Below are 21,416 nucleotides of genomic sequence, written 5' to 3'. Positions count from 1 at the left end.
TTCCCAGGCCCAAGCCCAGCCTTGGCTGCTCACATCTGGAATCCAGCAGCCCAGCTGCACCACAAGTTCTTGCAGCATTCTGGAAGTAAGGAAAGAGAAGCAGCGAATCAAAATTACTTACATTCATTAAATAAAATTCTACCAATATTAATAAAAATTAGCTTACATTTTTACAACAACGCCACTTCATTTCATTTTACCTTTAAGATAAAATACTAGCTCAATTGAACTGCATCCCTGAACACAGCGTGGTCAGAATGTTTGAATAAACTCGCCAGAAATGCAGATCCTAACAAGCTGCCTGCACAGCCAGGAGGAACATCAATCTGTTGGAGCAAGTCCAGAGGAGGCTGCCGAGATGGTCAGAAGGATGGAGCACCTCTGCTACAAGGAAATGCTAAGAGCATTGGGGTTGTTCAGCCTGGAGAAGAGAAGCTTCAGGATGATCCAGTTGCAGCCTTCCAGTATCTGAAGGGAGCTTACAAGAGAAATGGAAAGAGGCTATTTACAAGGACCTGGAGTGACAGAACAAGGGAGAATGGCTTCAGACTGACACAGGACAGGTTTAGGTTAGATATTAGAAAGAAATTCTTGGCTGTGAGGGTGGGGAGGCCCTGGCACAGGCTGCCCAGAGAAGCTGTGGCAGCCCCATCCCTCGAAGTGTCTAAGGCCAGGTTGGACTGGGATTGGAGCAACCTGGCCTAGTGGAAGATGTCCCTGCCCATGGCAGGGGTGGCACTGGATAATCTTTGAGGTACCTTCCAAGCCTTTCAACTCTAGGGTTCTCTGACTCTCTCCTTGCCATTGCAGCAGGAGCAGTGATGTGGTGGGAACGTGGCCATCCTGCAGAACTCACACAGCCAGAGCTGTGCTGTGCAGTTAGTCCAAGGCTGGCAAATCAATACCTGCCATAAGCATGATATTCCTTCCCAAATATTTACTTGTATTCTGTACAAGATGCTCATAGTGTGTGGAGGAATCTATTCTCCAGAAAAAATATTTAGAGTGCAAGTCACAGTTTTCCCCTTCAGAAATTCAGCCAAAACACACCAAATGTGCTATCCATGGGCAGTGTAGTGCTGATCAAGATGTTTATACATAAAACACTCTGTCAGTGAGAGTAAAGCACATATCTTTCCTGTGTAATTGATATCTACAAATGGGGAAGCTGGATGAGCCCTGTTCTAAAATATGTGCTTTTACAAGAATGTAGGTTAGCTTTAGTACAGTGGATTTTACATGCCAAACCCAAGCAGTTAGAATTCGGAAGAGACTTTTAATGATGTGGGAACAAAAGGGAAGCTTGTTTTCTCATTGGAAAATAAAATGCATGTAAACAAATCCTAATGCTGTTTGGCTTTTTTTGTGAAGATTTATGTGAAATTGATCACTTTATGGTCGTAGACTGTATTAGTTTCACTAGTCTACCCTCAGTTTGATGTGAGATTGCTGGCCTAGGACAAGAGTGAGGAGCTTGCTCCACTCTCTGACCAGGCAAACGGTGAAGAGAGTGGGATCCTCTGGCAGGCACTCCTTCCCCCAGTGATGCTGTGCCTGGAGCTGCAGGGGCACCTCTGCCTGAGCAAGCCCCTGAAACAGCCTTAAAGGCGACATTTGCTTGTGCAGCTCAGGTGGCTGGTACAGAACAACAAGATTCGCATGTGGGAAAAATTTTACATGGAATTTTTTGCAGCAAACTTACCTAAGCGTTTTACTTTCTATATAAATCATCTGTCTTGCTTGTCTGAGGAAGGTTTTAAGTGTGTTTTTTGTGTGTCTCTCTGTTTTCTGAGGGCTGTGCCAGCCGTGGCAGCTTTGGAAATGAAAAGTCATGAAAAATTCTTGCACTTTGTTACCAAGTGCTTTTTTTTTTTTTCCTTTTAAGTTGCTGATGGTAGAAACTGAGTAGATACAAGGGCAAATAATTCCTCTGTTTTCTGTTTCAGCAAGCACCTGCCTCAGCTGCCAGCCTGCTCCTACAAACCCCACAGCTTGCACAGAGCAGCTGAGCTGAGCTGATGCCAGGAAAGTGAAGGTCTTCTAAGACAATGTTTAAACTTGTGTATGCTCAGATTTTGTAATTACAGGTTAGTCATTTGGTTTTCATTCTTTTCAGCAAGATCTGAGATGTTGGTGTCGTAGGTTTTCTGTCTGATCTACACAAGTTACTTCCATATCTTCATTTATTCTTTTAAAGATACATCACTTGAACTTTGTCCTGTGGCTTTCTTGCCTAAGATCAGTCAGGAAAATGTTAAAAAATTAATGAATTAAACATTTTTGTATAATAGATAATCTCTTTTGCAAGAGATGAAAAGAGTTAAAACCTGCAAGCTTGTCACTCATGACAGAAACCCTGACTTCTGAAAGTTGTACCCACATGCAGCCTGGCCTGCATGTGGGTACAACTCAATGTCTTGACTGCCATGAAACTAGAAACATTAATGAGCATAAAAAATGCGTAATCTAGTTCTGAAAAAGAAAAAAAAAAAAACCACCAAGAAAAAAGGCAAATACTACACAGCTCTCATTTGTGAGAGCATTCTTGTCTTACAGAAGACATCAGTTTAATTCTCCAGTTACTCTCACTATACCCAGCAACTTTTGATCTCCCCCCACATAATAAAGCACAGGAGAGTGTCTCTTTAAATTAATTTATAAAATAATTCAGGGCTGTGGGTGTCTTTGATCTGTTTCTCTCTGCTAATGTACAGAAGAGAAGAACATGTCGCTTAGCAACCCCACTTAGCCAGCACTGGGGGAGGCAGGAGGGATGGATGGTCCTGAGCCACAAAAGGGGAAGATTAAGCCCCATCAGGAGACTAAATTTCGGACAATCTTTCTCAAAACTGAAGCAAGCAAATATAACTGTTTGCAGAATCGGGTAATTGAGTAATCTCGCTTTTTCCTTTTTTTTAATATCCACTTATGGTCTATTAATAGCAATCTTCCAACCAAATGGGAAAATCTGGCATGGGATGGACAACGCAGGGTTCGACAGCTTCAGGGCTGGGTTGCAGGTGAAGGGAACCTGAAGTTTAATTTTAAACCAGTTCAATAGATTTTAAATAGAGTTAATGTTGTCAAGACTAATGGTAATGAATTTCATACTGCAAGTTTAATCTTAATGCTTCAAATAAATTTTGTGTGAGACTCATCATCTTGTACAATTGGACAGCCTAAGTGTCCCCAGCCTGACTTATTCAGGGCCACTTACCTTGTTGTAAATAAACCCCAGAATTCTCTGAGTGGTTACCAGGCTGTGATTCACTGGTAACTAGGTAACATCTTAGAGCTGCAAAAATATACCAGTTAGGAAAGTAACTTTGCACTGAAGCAGACAAGCTGCCCTCAGCCCTTTGTCCTTCTTGCATCTGCAGGATGGTGATGTCCCAAGAGCCAAGGCAGGAGCAGGCACCAGCTCAAACCCTCCTGCTTGTGCCCTTGCTGACCAGTGCTGGCCTAGAGCAGACTTGATTGATTTTTTTTTTTCCCCAAACATCAAATCCCACAGCAATGTATGGCTGAGTTATGGAAGAAAAAATGATGCTAAAAACCTGCGTCAGAAAAAGAATCACAGAACTACCCACTTCAGCATCTTGCACAGACAAAAAATAGCTCTAAATGAAATACAAGTAAATTGTTATATCTAGTCTTCTGTTAATGATCATAAAGATCGTCCTAAAGTGAATTATTTTTGCACTGCTTTCATGTACTATTCACCTATGGCTTATTAATGAACAGTTAAGAGAATCCCTAAGTTTCAATGGTTCAGGTTTCTCCAAGAGCTCAGTGCAGGCAATCCTGTGCTCAAACTCTGTAGTAAAACTGCAGATTATTAGACTGAGTACCTACCTCTATCCACAGGCAGGAAGCTTGTCTAAACTGGCATCTACTGAATATTTCAGCAATTATAAACATACCTGAAAACGGACATTATTGGACTCTGAAGTAACGTTGTTTTTGTCTAGTAAGGGAGGTGGTAAGTGCTAGTGTGGAGCTCATTCAGAGCTGAGGCTCCTAGAATAGTGTACTGAAGAACTTAATTCCTAAGTGACAAGATAATTTTTATTACCCATATACAGTAAAGATCTGTACAGTAGAATAATGTCTTCAATGGGAATTTTACTGGTGACTGTAGGGGTGCCTGGATTTTACCCAGAATCTCTCAGTGTGCTTTTGTATTGGCAAATGCTCATGTAATGTGATTCTTTGGAGAAATTTAATTAAAGAAAAATGTGTAAGGCACTTGGCATTAAGTGGCTTAAGTTTGTTAATGTACGGTATGGAGAATAAAGCCCGAATTAGAAGCAAATAACACTAACTCAACTGCGAGCATTTCCATGAAAACTACTTTAGTAAGAAACTTCTATTTTTGTAGCACATATTTTCTCTATACTTTTATAATGTTTTTCTCTATACTTCATGCTTTCAATTTTATGATCTAAACAAATTTAGAGGCTTTATTTGTGTCAAAAGTGAAGGAAACCCCGTTGACTTGAGTTTGTCTTTGCTCTCAGTTACACCACAGTTAACAATTCTTAACTGTAACTTGATACTGAGAAAGTAATTTTGCTGACTGCCTAAATTGAGGAGGAGGAGGAATCCAGCAACAGTAGAAGTCTTTTATTTGCACTTGTGTTTACAAAAAAAAAAAAAAAAATAGCAGTTCATATATGTAGTGGGTTTTAGTTTTAGGAAAAAGAAATATGTCATATCCATAAGGCCAAGATGCTCGTTTTTGGAGATTCTTGTGACAAAGACTTTCTGTGATTCCTCTAACAGATACAGAACATCTCCACCTTCTCGAGCAGACTTTGTGAGGCTGATGGTCTTGAGGAATGTGCTTTGGACTACACTGACTTCCAAAACTATACAATCAACATAGCTTTCTGCTTCTGGAATTCAGGTTCCCAGATCAGGATGATGCATGGAAAAAGCATGCAGATAAAGCACGATTTGCCCAAACATGTCATCAGAAACTGACTTCTTAAAGGTATGCCTCAAGTTGCAGAATACAAACAGATGTGTGATATTTTTCCATTTCAGAGCAGTCATTAAAATATCACTATGATGCAGATTACCTTAATGACTTCTTAATCTCAGCACTGACAGAGAGAGAGTAATCTAAATTTGCAGGAGCATCATATTGGAGAACTCTCAGTTTAGTGCAGCAGTTCTTGAAAATATATTGGCCCAGTTGACAGTATTGGGGGAAAAAAGTTATCTCTGGCATGGAACCACACTGCAACAGCCCCTGTTCTCAGGGAAGCAGCTCTAATCTAAAATCTATCAGATTATTTTTTTGTCTTATAATTTCCTCCTAAACAAAAATAGAATTATTCAGCTTTTTGTCATGATGTATAGAAAAGTGCAAAGTTAAAAATAAATCTCAGTTCCTCCTCAGTGGAGGGACAATGGCTGTCTTTTTAAACTAAAAGCTCACTGGTCCCATTACCTTCTGCTAAACAGTCAGGCATCACAGAAAGGTTTTTTTGGTGTTTGAGGCTCAGTTTCCCCAGAGATCAATAATTACAGCAAGGAGAACTGCAGAGAGGATGGACATCTTTACTGCCTGCAGTACTACCACCACATGTCTGACCCCAGCACCAGGCAGCTACAATATAAATGGACTGAAAAAATCACTGAAATGCTTTGACGTTGTATAGATGCAGAATTTGAAAGGCTTATGAGTGTCTATTTTTAAAAGTAAATTAATAAAAGACATTGTAAGGCTATAAAAAATACTGTGTGGTATAAAGGAAGATCAGGAAATTCTTGTTTTTCTCACAGTGTAAGGAACACAGGCATTCACACAGAGAGATAGTGTGCAAAAATATGCAAACAAACCAAAGAAAGCCATTCCCTGCTGGATCTCACTGTGTCCTGACTGCGTGGTTCAGCTGAGTGGGGACCATGGGCCAGCCTGCCCAAACCAGCCCTGCTCGTGCCTGTCTCTCACTGAAATCACCACGAGTATCACCCCCATGGTGCTGCAGCTCCGAAAATTTGTGACTGGAAGCAAATGGTTTTGAAGGAGAGAAAAAACAGGTGCAGAGAGGTCCTTGTCCTCAGAAAGCCTGCTCAACCATGCCTTTTTCCTTGGAAGAAGTCATATTTACATGTAGGGGAGACAGTGACAGAATATTTCCAAGAAAGTAGAATTATTAATGTGTTGGCAGTGTCAGATTGTTTTTTTTCCCAATTGCAAATGTTGCTCCATCTGCCACAAAACCATTAGTTCCAACAGCCTGACCTTCCCCATTAGAGGGGCATCACAACACATCATGTTTGTGGCTGAGATATGAGGAGAGGAAGGTGATACCAGTGTGTGACACATTGCAGTGCTGTGCCCTGTTGGCAAGGAGTTGGCTCTGAGAAAACAAGTCAGCTGGAGAGGTGTGTCTTCCTTCCTCTTTTCTGGTGTATGAATATTAAGTTAGTTGTTTGACATCATCTCTGTTAAGATTTTGATAACACCCCTGGCTAAAATCTGAGTTATACCATAGAAATACTGGTTGGACAGGGCCTTTAGATCAGCTCCTGCCTTCTGCTTAAAGCAGGATGAAGCAACACTGGATTAGGTCTGCTATCATTTTACCTGGCCAAATGTTTGGTATCCCTCACTGGGTAACCTCTTCCCTCTGCAGTCTTCAACATTTTCAGATTTTAAGATCATGACAGGTCTGTCTCTGCAAAACACTGTTTTTAGCAAAACATCATATGTCCACAAAGATACCTTCCTGATTTCTTTTTTGAAATCTGAGTTGTAATGAGGATAAAAGATATGTGATTCCTTAAACCTAAAGGAGACATCCTACATAAAAAAGCAATCTTAATTCTAAAATGTCTATTTTAGTGATGACTTGTAATCTATGTTGTTTTTATCTACTTGATAATACTCAGCTTACTGTTGTATCTTAAAAAAAAAAAAGAATTAAATGAGAAAACTATTCCTTTGATACACATTAAGTTATTCAGTTAGTAAATTAGTGAATCTTATCCTGTTATTAGCTATTAGCATGTTGCACTTCTTGATGTTGCTCATGAAGAATGCCTATGGAAAGGAGGGAGAAAATTGCCTTTTGAAGTTCCTGCCACCTGATATGTTGACATTTCTTTTAATTTGCAACTGTCCTCTTGAATGCAGTATTCCACTCTCTGGTTTTCTGAAAGATTCTTCATTTTTAATTTGTTCTCCCATTGATCAGACTTTTTTTGAATGGCTAGCTCTCAAAATAATTAGCCTTTCAGGGAAGCCATGTTCTCCTAAATAGATATTAATATCTCTCCCGTTCAGTACTCTTAGCTCTTTTTCATTAGGGGACTCTCAACGCCTGGTTAACCTGTGCCTGGTACTACTGAAGACAGCGAGAATCTCGCTGCAGATTTCAGGGAGAGCAAGAGCAGACCCTGCGAGTGAAGAAACATCATTTGCATTCACTTTGGTAGATGGCTGTGTTCTAGGAGAACCTACAAACAGTTCCTGAGGCTCCAGGGTAGACTGAGGAGGGAGTAAAATGAGTGAAAGAAAACAAGATATGTTGCCTTCTCTTTTTTCATCCTCCTTATGGTCTAGGTTTCCATCTTCAGAAGATTCCATCAGCTGCAGCAGCTGTGCTAAGGAGCCTCGATTAGATTGCCCTGTTCACAGTGCTGGAGACGAAAAGTTGCCTTTTATTTGAAGTCAATGTACATTACATAAACCTAAACCCATTTAAACCAACAGTCATTGGTTGTCATCTGAAGCTATTTACTGTTTTCATCTGCAGTTATGCACAGCCAGTTTCAGTGAGGTCTTATTCTGTACCTTAGGTTTCTATAAGCAACAGAAAATAATGGTTGGTTATTATGTCTCTTCTCATCCTGATTTTGCAATCCCTAAAGACCAACATCTTCCTTTGCAATAGACACTGGACATTTTTGGGAAGAAATAGATCAAGAACTTCAAGAGAAGAAAGGCCCAGAAACATCAACAACACCTTTCAGGAAGAAAATTAATTTGAGACTAATGAAATTGAAAAGAAAATTACAAGTAAAATCCAAGGTGGTAAAAGTCATTATAAATGGCTGACCAAGCGACCGTTGTGGAGTTATAATTTAAAGGGAAGTTTCACTTTGGAGAAGACCAATGTTTACAGAGAAGCTCATTTTATCTTTTTGAATACTGTTAAAATACCTATTGAAAGTAACAAGTTGTAGTCCAAAATACTGCAGTGCAGCTCAGAGGAGAGCTAGCACAGGCTATGAACTGGCCTCACACGGTGATCTGTCTAATACCATAAGAAATACTCTATTTCAAGAGCCTAGGCAAGCTGTATAGGTAGAGCCCTGTCATTGCTGTAACGATAGTTTTGCTAGTGACATTGGTGGCTTGATGTTTTTCTCTGATTTTAGCCTATACAAGTTTAAATACTGAGCCAGGAAACTCATAGCGGTTATACTGCATGTAATACTAGTGATTTTAAACACATTTGCTTAGGAGGATTACTAAATGGCATTTGAAAAGTGATTTATTATTCAAAATTAGTTTTGTTTGTTTATTCACCCAGTTTTCCTAATTGTGCTATGTTATTTTTTATGATAGTGTGTCTCTGCTGTACAAGGACACGATATGTGCTTAAGCCTTTGGGCCTATGAGGTGAGTTGTTTCCCTTCCCCATTCCATTGGAAAATCAACAAAAGCAAGCCTTCAATAGCATGAATTCCATTATGACCCGCCTTAGCAGGCACCTAAATCCTGCAATGATAATTTATCTTCGAACTCCTTAGTAGTGGTGCATAATTAACATGTAAGCTGCAGGAACACGCTGTTGCTCTGTATTTACCTGGTATTTGCCGTGCAGTTGGGGTGTAATTGCAGAGATTATACCTGCTCTCTAGAGTAGGAGTACATGCTGTACCTCATTTTGTGCTATTTCACACCAGCAGAGCAGAGCCCAGCGCGACGGAGCTATACCAAAATTCCATTCTGCAGCGGTGAAGGGAGCGCAGGCAGGGAGCGGGCTGGCGGCACACAGGGCCGCGCTCCGGAGCAGCGCCGCAGCCTGGGGCTGCCCTGGGTCCCGGGCTGCCTGCTGCGGCTCACGGGGCTTGGGTCTGGGATTGCCGCCCCTTGCAGGGAGCTAGTCCGCTTGAACATGCAGATTCCAAGTCAGGCAGGCGGAGTTCGGGGTTTTTTTGTGTAGTAACTTTCCCCTCTGATGTATACTATGGTAGGTTTCTGTACTAATTGCAGGAAATGTGTGGAAAGAATCTATCTTCTTACAAAGCTTTAATTTTTTAAAGTTTATTTGATGCTAGCACATCCTCATTGCTTTGCCCTAAACTCCATTGGTATCACAATACCAAATGTGAAGTTGCAGCACATAGGTGCTGGGAAAAAAATACCAGCAAGCAGTGAAAATTGCAAAGAAATAATGCTGTGCCTCTGAGTTGATCACATTTATGAGATTCAGCATAAACTATAAGTGAAATTAAATTTAAAGTCTCTATTATGTTTGAGATCCACATCTAACAGGAAGTGGAATACACATCATTTGGTGCAGAAATAGCTGTGCCACTGCTCCAAAGTAGATTTTCTACTCCTACATGCAGTATTGCCTTCTCTGAGGAGAATGCACAGGCCTTTCTAGAGCATGGATACAGCATCACACTAGTTAAGCAACTCAGCAGAAGAAACATGGACTTATTTGCTGTTGCCAAAGAATAAAATTTCACTTCAGTAGACAATAAAACTGTGTAAAAGTTCCCTGTTCTGCTCCTGGTGGAAGGAAAAGTAGGGAACTTTTTTAAAGTGTAAATTATTGTTGTTTGACTTCATAATAATTTTCCTGTCTTGAGGGACTTGATTTCTGAGTACAGAGTTAACAGATTCTCACTCTGAAGGGCCAGCAGTGGGACATGACAGGGCATGAGCTGTGCTGTATTGATTTCCAGCACTGTGTTGGCAGTGTCCAACTACATCACCAAAATGAGATACAAATTGCCATGATATAATTCTTTCATTGGAATGTCTCACGGTGATTTCACTCTGTGCCACGGCCAGGGCTCTCGTGGTTTTTATGGGTTCCGCTGACCTTGGCATGGCGGGAGGGGCGCCCCCATCCTCATGGCTGGGCTGCATCTGGCACCCAGCTTGGTGGACAAGCCTAAAACTGATTGTTTGAATCTTAGGTTCAGGGAACTTTGATGCATAATATCAATAACTTATTTCTGTCACAAACTACATTATCTGAGGAGTTGTTAACATTTAAGTCCATCTCAGATGGTGCTGGTTAAACACACAGTGCACTAAGTCTTTTCTGCACTGACAGATTTAAAAATCATTTCAGAAGAAGTTAGAGAGCAAAAATAAAATAAAACTTCTTTTCCAAAATTAATATTTGAAAAAATGGTAATTGGTTTCTCAGTAGCAGTATTTCTGTGTGGATTTAAAAATTATATTTAAATTTTAAAATATTTTAAATAAAAATATTTTATTTTTAAATAAAATCTTCCTGTTTTCATAGTGGACAGCAAGAAACAATAGAAGAGGTGCACGTCCATGTCCCATTTACAATCACAAATATCGTCATCCATGAATTCCATGACTTTCTCATTTCCATTTTCCCTACTTGACGTCACAGAGTGCTGGTGTGGCAACTGCAGCAGCTGTTTACTGTAGCTGGAATACCAGCAAAGCATTTCCCTGGCACACCAAGCAGAGCCAAGCCTGTATTTTACAGGTGTCTTCAAAGCAAACATTTCAGGCCAGCTGTGAGACTTGGATTTGAAATTCTAAAGCTCCTTAGCTCTGGCGTACCACGACTCTTGGGCTTTGACTTTCACCTCCTTTTCCATATTATCAGAGCCAGTCCAATGCTTTTCTTTGTGAGAGGATGCAAGGTACCCAAACCAGGTCCCATTGAAAGGTGCAATCACTCCTTTGAACTTTTCTCTTAAAAGACAGTGTTTTACAGTCTAGAAGAGCACTTTCCTCCATTTAAAAAAATGGAGATAGAAGAACTTTGCACTGAGTCCAGCATGGTCCTGGTCAGACTCTTCAGCCAGGGTTCCAATACAGCCTTGTTTTTCATTCAAACGTTACAACAAGCAGGAGAATCCCACCATTATTTCTAGGAATTAAGTAATTTTTAAATGGTGAAATTGTGCATAATTTCAATTGTTCTCAGGGAGAATACTCAAGACTGGTTCTTTTGATGTTTTGTTCACAGAAATAGACACGTGATGCAAGTGTATATATACAATGAATGGAGTTGGGACAAATGTTTGAAGACTTATTGCAACAAGTTGCTCACAAATGATCTACAGCAAGAGTTACTTCCAGAATGGTTTCTGCACATGTGTTTGGAAAAAAGATATTCAAGCAAATCAATCTGCTTGTGGACAAATAATGAAAAGAGAAAAGGAAAAATTCTTCCAACAAATATGAAACTGCAAATTATTCACTCAGCTCAGCTGGCAACAACCAATTTTTGTGGTAGTAGGAGCTCATGGAGTAGGAGGTAACTGTGTGAAGAATGATTGGTTTGGTATCTTATATTGCAATTCTGGAAAGGGCTTCAACTTCTAATTTAAAAGCCATCTTCCTTCTTTTACCCAGTAAAGAAAACAAAATAACAGTTGATTTCTGGGAGCTGTTTTGGGCAGATAGGATCTATTTTATGTCCTCTAGACACTGACAACAGCTAGCTCATAAGAAAGAGCAGTTAGTTATCAGAAAAGATCTCTCTTGCCAGGAAAAAAACCCCAAAGCCTGCCTAAGGAAGGATATTGCCATCAAAATCCTCTTTTCATCTTCCCAGGAACAACACATAATGGGTCTAAACTTGGTGCATCTTTGAGTTGTGGAGCCTTGTGTAAGCTGCACTTCCACAGCCCATTTTTTGGTACGAACACTGATTTACTTCCCTCTTGGAAGAATACAAAGCACATTTGGGACATCTCTGAACTAAGAGCACCTTTTGCTTCTCCTTCCTGACTCCTGGGATGAAGCCAGCCACCCTTTTGGTGAGAGGCTCTGGGATGCTGCAGTGGGATGCCAGCAGAATTGTCTTCTTCTCCAAACAAAGTGACCATAGCATGCTCTGTTTATGCCTGTGGAGTGGTGGATGAGAGTTTAGCATTCAACTCTTCGTAACGCCTTCCATGTGTATTCTTGATTGAATATGTAACTCCTAATTTATTCCTGAGCAGGCACATGCTCTCTTCCAAGGCATAGCAGATGCAAGGGAGTCCACTGCATCCCTAATGCTTTACTTCACAAAAACCTTAAAATGCTAAAGCCATAAATAGGCATTATACCACAATCTTTGGCTGAATGATCTCCAACATTACTGCAGATCTTAGTCATAGTGAAAGCTTTTACAAGCTACTTTGAGCTAATGGCAAAATAGTTTTCCTTTAAAGCAGGGATGTGTTCCTTTCTACAAATCCTAATTGCCATGATTCTATTGTAAGTTCTGGGCTTAGTTACACTGAGCTTGAGTTAGCTTGTTAAAACTTAACCCTAACCATTGACCAGAGATTAATTTTACCCTTTCTGTGGTTTTTGAGAGAAAGATACTGGGACTGAGACTCTTTCATGTCACCAAAGTCAGCAATGGCAAAAAGGTGTATTTCTTCAAGAAATGTTCTAGGCAACCTCCTCAGCACCAGAGGGTTTTGCTGCAGAATGTGATATTCAGGAGCCATTTCTCCAGCCCACTAGCATACAGGATGAGGATATCTGCATTCAGCTGAGCTATGCCAAAGCTACTTTGACTTCCTGTCTCTTATACCTTTCTTTCCATGCTGTAAATCCATGTTAGTTTCAAGACTGCTTGAAAAGTCTGTGGCTGGCAATGCCAGCCCATGGCTGGTGAACATCCTACCCACTGCTGGTGCTTTAGGAGCCCTTTCTGCAGCACCTGCCTCCTTGGGACAGGAGCTGGGGCATTCAATAGCTCATCACCTCATTGTCAGAGCACAGCTGATATGTTAGTGGACTGACTTCAACTATTTCACTGCAGGAGAGCTTTAATTCTGAATATTGTAAGAATATAGACAAATTTCTCAGCCTGCTTCAGTCTGTGAATTGCAGATATATATATAGGTTGTTTGATCCTGGATACAAAACCCACCACTGCCCTCTGTCTTTACCTTCCCCATTCCCTGCAATTTGTGAACGTTTCCCTAGAAGGGGTAAGAAAACATTCAGCTGCTGCAGATCCTTCTAAACACACCTGCTTGTTTGTTTGTTTATTTGTTTGTTTAATTTGCTGCATATGATTAACTCCACTGAGTTTCTGCCAGGCAGAATTTGCAACTCAAAGTACCCCATGAGTGTGCTGCAACACTGCCAGGAATTGAATACCATCAGTCTTCATAATTGCTGTTTCCAAAGATCAGGTATAGCAGACAGGCTATTTTGGGCTATAAAAGGAAATCAGAAAATGAAATTTTCTTTCACTGCTAGTTCCTCTCCTGGGAATTTTAGTCCTTTTCTCTGTGCACATGCTTTGGTTGTTGGTATATTGGTAATGTGGGTCTCTCAGAGTATCTGTCACTGGAGCCTGTTCTGAAGTGCTGCAATGCCAGTGAACATGGGAAATCATTCCCACAAGTACCAATGTGCTGTTTGTTGATATAATATCATATATTAGACCAAAACCAGATCAGGATAGCCTGATTTACCCCATGATGCTGGTGACAGGTGATTCAAAAGTAAGGTTCACAAAGTAAGTAAAGGTATTTCCCAGCTACCTACCCTTCCTTTTCTAATAGTGGTAATCCATTTGCAACTCTCAGTTTTGTAGATTGCCTGTTACCTCCTGTGGATGATCAAAGTCTAGTCATGAAAATGCAGGCACTCTGGACTTGCAGTCCTGCCAATGTCAGGGATGTCTGGCCTTGCCATCTAAATCACCCCTATCATATGGATCTAATGCAAGAACTTTTCATGGCCTTTAAATCTGAGAAGTTCCAATTATTGTTCTTCTATCATCAATTCTTCTATCATCAGTTCTATCATTCCTCGTGAATTATGCATTTTTCTTTTTTCTGGAAAAAGCTTTGCATTATTAGGAGTTCAAGAGATTAGGTTTTGCTACAGCAACATGCAGATCTTGGAACTTGAGAACAAACCATTAGCATCATATGCACTTTTCTGTTGCCCCTAATGGTAATGAGAAGCATTTTCTGGGCTAGAAAATACACTCATTAGTTCATGACAGGGTGATTCTAGGCCTGTATGCCCTTGTTTGATTAAATGCTAATCACAAGAGTCCTTTGATAGAGTCAAAAAATAATTATCCTTTGATATTTTAGTCAATTGTAGTACTACTGAGAAGCACTCTTTTCCTGCCTATAGAAATAAAGAACCCATTTAACCTTGGAAAAACAAGATTCATGCTATTTTCTTCACAGAAGGAAAAGGAGTGTGCTTTTTTTGGGTACAGACCTATTCAGTGAGAGACATCTTAGTGTTCTGGGGTGATTTTATGATGCTTGTATCCCCATTCGTCTATTCAACCCAGAAATAAGTTTTGCACCTTTAGGACTGGTTCCAAGAGTGAAGAGGGAAGAGAGTGAAGAGAGGAGACACACGGAGTTTGTTATCACAAACTGCACTTGCTCCCCTGCATCCTTCTCCTGCACTGTGTTGTCTGCGGCAAGGACAGATAGCGGGATAGATGTCTCCTTTGATTTTTGTAAGCCTTTAGTTATCTGAGGCAGAGAATTTCTCTGGACTGTTTTTTTCCGTTTTTTGTGGAACTGCTTAAACCTGCTCTGAACCGAAAACTCAGAAGAGCAGCAGCAGCTCACACCTGAGACCCACCGGACTGGGCCAGGGCTGCGGCATTTCCAGTGCGGGAGGGACTGGTAACAGAATGAGTTAGCAGAGCTACAGCCCACCAAGGAGGCTTTCTGAGAGTGTGTCATCACTTCTAAGTGGCAAGAGGTTTTATTGTTTAATATTGTTCATTTTTTATTCTGCTGGTGAATGCTTTGCCTGTTAAACATGTTTTTTCCACTTTCCTCCAAAGAAATCTTTTCCGGAACCAGTTGGAGGAGGGGCCACTTGAATCTGCTTTCCAGAGGAACGCCTTTGGAAGTTTTCTCCCAAATTTGCACTAATCCAAGACACTTAGTCAACAGGGGTCAGCTCTGGCACTGAGAGAAGACGAAATAATTTGAGACAGTATGTGAAAAAAAAAACCCAGATGGCTTTAACTGAATTCATAGAAAACATATTTTGTCTTTTATCCAGCCATCACGTGATAATCCTGACATCCCAAACTGTTGTCACAGTCATATGCTCTCATTCTCTTAGTCTTCCACTTTGCTTTGTCATTTACAGGATTCATATGCTTGACTGCAAGCAACCTGATGCTGTTCACTAGTTACTTGGTTTGATATTAAAATATTATTAAAATTGAAAAAACATTTAGAAATTTGGACGACTGTGACCCAGTAAAAATTCTCAGAGCACAGTGAAAGATGTAAAATCCTTAGATTTACTTTGAAGAGGTCCTATCCCCCTCTGTCTCTCCTTGTCCACCTTGGCCTGCAGCCACCCTTGTTGATGCTCCTTCCTCTGCAGCTTTCTCATGGAGGCTCCTTTCTTTTACATGATTTATTGAGCTGTCTTCATCCTCATCCCTCTCTAGTCTTCCTTCAGAAACAGCTGAAGACCCAGCAATTACCTGTGCTTCCTTGCTTTATCACCAGCTCAAAGCCTTTAGATTATTGATGGTAACAGCTGACCCCCATCCTTTAATCCCACAGTTTTCTCTGTAAAGCCTCTTGTCACAGCACTTCTTTCTCCTTGAGCCACTGTGGTTCCTCAAAATTAGAGGAGCAACAGTGAACAGATAACAGCTATGAGGACACACAGCTCTCAGCCAGCAGCATCCTGACCTACAGCAGTCCCTGAGTTCAGTAACCACTGAAACTGCAAAGTTATGCCCAAAGGGTGGCATACAGGTCCATCCCTGTATTTGCAGCATCCACCATTGATGATCCTGTGCTTGATTCCATTGATGATCTTGTGGTCTATCAAGGAGACTTTGCATCAGAGTATGTGTCAGAAAAGTAGTTTTTCTCAGAATAGGAATCAAGATCAGGAGGCAAAAACCCTCACTGCCTAAATAGGGCTGAAATCTGAACAAGAAGTGTCCGCTAATATATCTGCCAGTTCTCTTCTGCTAGAGCTGTGCTGTTTGAACAAAGAATACTCTGGTTTTGTTATTCATGTTTTCTTATGTTGCCCCATGCCCACATGGCCCATATGCTGTGTAGGCACAAACATGCATATGTTGTGCAGAACATCCGCAGTGCTAAATCATGATCCTCATGTCCTGCTTTCCCAGCCTTCAACCAGAGGTTATTTTTCACCACCAACCTAAAAGGGCTCAGAAGAAAGCTCTCTTTGGATTAAATATTTATCTAAGTTGACTTGTGTATTCTCAGAGGCCCCACTAATCTCAGACTTCACAGCAGTTTCTAAAATAAAGTAAAAGCAATAGAATAAGATGAAATAACATAACAATAAATGAAATGAAATAAAATAAATTAGTCTAAGTCACCATTAGTTTTATGACTGAGCTCTTCTGCCATATTCACAGGTCCCGCTTGGGATCAGACCTGTGCTTCTCCATCCTGTTTGGTTTGGGCCCAAGGCAATGGCAAGACAGCAGTTTATTTCAGCTGAGAATTTCATGCCAGGCTATTCTGGGACTGGGTGAAACTTGTCCTCCGTAATTACTTTACAATCAGTGAAGAGCTCTTTCTAAGAGCAGCCTGATGTGATACAAAGCACGTTTACTTTAAATATATGGGCTTGTACAGTGTAATGGCAAGAAAGGACGATGGCCTGGACAGTGCAGGGTGTTCACTTGAGAGACCACAAAAGTGCTATGGCTGTGACAGAACGGGCAGAAATAGAACATTTAACCAGTCCTGAGGCTGCTAACAAGGGACCAAAGAAATTCGTGGGAGAGCTGGAAAGTTTTTGATGTGTAATAACACATCACTCTCCAGTGCTACACTGAATTTTATTCCAAAAATATATGTACTTCAATAAATGAAATATCAACCTGTGATTTTATTTCTCTGTTGCAGAAAGGAGGCAAGTATATCATCCTCTGGGTGTGCAGGCACTGCCCGCAGGGTGTTTAACCACCCCTCGGCAGGAGCCAAAGCGGGCGGGCCCCGGCAGTGAGCGGGACCGTGAGGGGACCGCGGCCACACGCTGCCCTGTCCCCTGACACCGAGTACGCGTCCCTTGGTGTCACCTGGCGCCGAGCACACGTCCCAGCACCTCCCTCAGCCACAGGTTAGACAATCACCTATTAAACAGCCCTGCTGTCCGCCTAGCACTGCGAGATGATTGCACAAACCTTGAGGTAGGGGAAGGGGCAGCAGGGTGACACAGCCGAGGCCCCAGCATCTGCCCGCTGCTGGGCAAGAGGTGTCGTGGGCATAAAGGGTCTTTACTTACCTGCCCCAGGCATGGCAGCACCATGCCCTGCAGGAGGAGTCCGGGCTCCTGCCGGGGACATGCACACTCAGAGAAGTCAGCGGCGGTGCGTTCCTGGCGTGCCGACACCCAGGCTCCCGTCAGCTTAGTGGCGGCTGCTGGTGATCCTTGGGATGTGTCTCCCACGTCCCTGCACGCAGCAGGACACCAGGATCAGCTCTTGGCACCCTCTGCCAAAGCTGAGGTCTGCAAGTGACAAGTTCTACCCCAGCCCTGACCTTGCCTGTACTGTGAGGACACTGGGCAGCACCACCAGTCAGACCCCAGGATTTTAATGGCACTTAGTAGAACTCACTTGCATCTTCTTCTGGCCAAGACCAATCTTCAGTGCTTGAGAAGAAGGGAAAGAAAAACAACGCAACACCCACAAGTTAGATGATCTACCAACAGGATTTTTTTGCTCACCCCCCACAGATAACCCTAGGAATTCCAGCAGGGGAAAAACAAAAAGTGCTTTCTGTTCCCAGCAGTTCACCAAATCCTTCAGGACTCACAACAAAAAACCATTTTGTCCCTTCTGAAATTTCTACTTAGTTGCACAATCCTTCCACAAGCTTCTCAAACTACCTCTGCAATCACAAGGTGCTCTAGAATTTTGTCCTAGGTTGACTATATGATGCTTTTATCCCCAATCATCTCGTTCCATTTATGCTGAATAGTAAGTTTTGCACCTTTAAGACTTGCTCCAAGGATTGAGGGGGGGAGAGGAGGCGTGCAGTTTGTTTTCAAACACTGAACTCACTCCTACACATTCCTGCTCCTGGACTGCGTTGTTCTGCAGATGAACAGACGGCGGGACAGGGCTCTCTTTTTTTTCTTGCTGTTTTTTAGTTAGTTTCGCTAGCTGAGGCAAAGAAGTTTCCTGGACTGTGCTTTTTTTTTCCTTTTTCCCCTTTCTCTGGACCTGTTCACACCTGCTCTGGACTGAACAACCATAAGAGCACCAGCAGCTCGCATCGGTGGGCCGGGCCGGGCCTGGGCCACGGCATTTCCAGCGCCGGAGGGACTGATAAGAGACTGAGTGAGCTGAACTGGAATCTGGGGAGGGGACTTTCTGGGTTTGTCATCTCCTTTGGAGCAGCAAGGGGTTTTATTGTTTAATATTAAGTTTTCTTGTTTAATAAACAGTTTTTTTCCACTTTTCTCCAAGGAAGTATTTTCTCCTGGACCGGTTGGGGGAGGGGTGGTAGAATCCGATTTCCTAGGGGGGCCCTTTGGGTGTTCTCTCCCAAATTTGCCCTGAACCAGGACAAATTTTTATCCCCCCATTACTATTAACTGTATTCTAATTTCCAGCCTTCATTAACTCAAGACTAATTGATTCCTGTTAAAAGCGAATAGTTAACTTTTAGCTGATGTAGTTCTTCCAGCCTGATACTTATCCCTAAGAGCATTTATCAATAGTTGTCTTTTGCTGTGCTTTGTTTGGTGGGGCTGAAAGAGAGAAACTGATGTTTATGAAATCCTTCGTTTACAGGAATGAACCTGGGAGCCCAGAATGGTTCTGCAGTTTGCCAAAACAGTATTCTGAGCTGCATGTAAAAATTGCTTATTTTTGGCTTCCAGTGAACCTGATCAGCTACCAGGGTAGGAGTCCTGGTTGGTGAGTTCACAAAGCCCCACGTTTGTGGGGGGGCTCAGCTGTGCCAGCATCCCTCAGCAGCAAAGAGTCACTGTCACCTCCCTCTGCAGACCTGTCACTTTCCTACAGTATTACTGCTTTTAAAAAAGTTTATCCTGGCAGATTTTGACTAGCAAACAGCAGAGCCTTTGGGAGCACTTCCTTCAGTTCTGGTTAAATTCTCTGTGGTGATTGCTGGGCTGCCCTGTCCCTGCCCTGCACTCCATGCCCTGCTGCCTTCACATCCTGCTCTGTTTGTCATCTCTAGCCCCTGCTCTCTCTCATGGAGGTATTACAGTGAGTCCCTGCAAATTCTGAGCTCTGCTGGGCAGGACACAACCCTACCCCACCCCTCCCTCTGCCCTTGTCCCAAACTTGACACACCTCCTGTACCGGGACAATGCCAGCAGTGAACCCGTGCATCTGGAGAGTTTGCATCTGGAGGGGCACAAACTCCAGCTGGTGCATTCAGCACCATAAAAACCCCCAGGCTGGAGCTGGAGCTAGAGAAGATCATCTCCCGCTGATAGATTTGGTATGTTTGGGCCTCCATTGTATTTACTCCTCACAAATATTCTGTCAAAATGAGATTAACGGTAAAAATATTTGTTAAGAAAGCAACCAAAGCAATTATTGCTGCATGTTTGTGGAGCAACAAAGAGTTGGAAGGGGCACATGTCCTCCAGACAGTGTGCTGGCCACGGCCAACAGCTCCACGTGGGACAAGAGTGTAAATTCCAGCTCCATGTGGGACAAGAGCACAAATTCCAGCTCCCTTTGTACCCTGAGAAGGTCCAATGGCACCTGCATCTCCTCCATCGCTGCTCCCCTTCCTGGGAGGGTGGTGAGGGACTGCCCACGTGGCATTGCTCTCGCAGGGCTTGTGTGCCAGAGTGAGCCTGGGAGGCACCACAGCAGCACTCAGGGCTAGGAGGATTTTTAGGGTCCATGTCTGGCAAAGGCTCATGAGCTGAGCAGTGATCAGGACATGAGGGGGGGCACCAAATCTCCCAAATCCTTCTCTGACAGAGGCTGACACCGACGCCAGCGCTGCTGCCTCACACGGACAGTGGGGCTCCTTCCACTGCTCCCGGGCTCACACAGAGCTTCTGCTTAGATTAGGTATAATAAAAAATGAGCCTGTGTGTCACTGTGCAGCCGACCTTCCCCTGGCCCGAGGGGACACTGTGCCTGCCAGCTGCAGCTGGTGCCAGCCAGGTTGTCCTTCTCCATCCTCCCAGCCTCCCGTGGTGGGGCAGGACTGAGGTGCTTTGCCGAGATCCTCCCCCAGGCATTTTGCCACCACTTTCTTTTTTTACCCAGCAGTGCACAGACTCAGAAACTAAACACAGTGAACGCGTTCCTATCCTGAGCAAAGCAGTGATAAGGAATGCAGCACAGCTGCAACACGCTGGCTCTCAGCCTTATCTTAGCAGCTCAAAAGACATTTTTCACAGACCTTTTCAATTTTGCAAGGAGTTTTCTGGACAATTAAATGATCAGTGAACTTTGCTTGGTGTTAAGGTACAAAACTCAGCCAAGGAGCTGAAGCGGAGTCAGACTGGATATTTTGGAGGACAGCAGGAATCAGGTCTATCTGATCCCACATATTAGAAAAACAAGGCACAGGGAACAGACTGCTGCTTTCAGTTGACTTAATTAGTTTATACACTGAAACTATGAATAAAGGGGCTGTGCAGAGCTTTGGCTTCAATAGTAACCCTGCAACCATGACAACAGCGAAGCATTGCTGATCACCATGACAAAGAGCCGAGGGCTGCTGTCACAGAGAGCCAGCTCCGGCCCATCAGGCATTCGGTGTGAGTGGAAAAACCCACCCTGAAGAACAAGCCCCGAAAAACCCACCCTGCCACTGCTGTACTCCATGCTCCAGTTCTAGTCCTCTGCAAAAATCAGTGTTTGGGAAGAGGTTTGGGCAGCTCACACATGTCCATGTCATTTCATGAACAGTAACAGCAGTATCTGCTGAAGCCAGGATGTAACAAAGAGGTTTCTTAAAAAATAGAGATTTGAATAGTTGGAGGCCAGTAACAAAATTCTGCACCCCTGCCTGCCCCAAGCTCCCAGCCTGTCCTGGCACAGGGGAATTCCCCAGGCTCCAGCCCACATTTGAACATTTTGTCCTAGATCTGATTCAAAAGGATAATAAAAAAATTCCCTGTTTGCTCCCAACCCTTCCCTCTGGTTCACTCTGTGGTAAGAGACAGGCTCAGCAGTGAGTTGGCAGCCCCGGGGATGACACTGTCACAG

General features: G+C 42.7%; 1 long non-coding RNA gene across 1 annotated transcript; it reads left to right on the top strand.

Moving 5' to 3' along the window:
• Positions 1-1,947: 1,947 nt before the first annotated feature.
• Positions 1,948-17,085, top strand: LOC132332084 (uncharacterized). The gene is made up of 4 exons (XR_009487784.1): positions 1,948-2,087; positions 4,786-4,996; positions 8,588-8,641; positions 11,217-17,085. It is a non-coding gene; the product is annotated as an uncharacterized LOC132332084 (long non-coding RNA).
• Positions 17,086-21,416: the final 4,331 nt, after the last annotated feature.

This window comes from Haemorhous mexicanus, chromosome 11, assembly GCF_027477595.1.
Source record: "Haemorhous mexicanus isolate bHaeMex1 chromosome 11, bHaeMex1.pri, whole genome shotgun sequence".
Lineage (NCBI taxonomy): Eukaryota > Metazoa > Chordata > Aves > Passeriformes > Fringillidae > Haemorhous > Haemorhous mexicanus.
The sequence above is the reverse complement of the archived record's forward strand: the minus strand, read 5'-3'. Positions and strand labels throughout refer to the sequence as shown.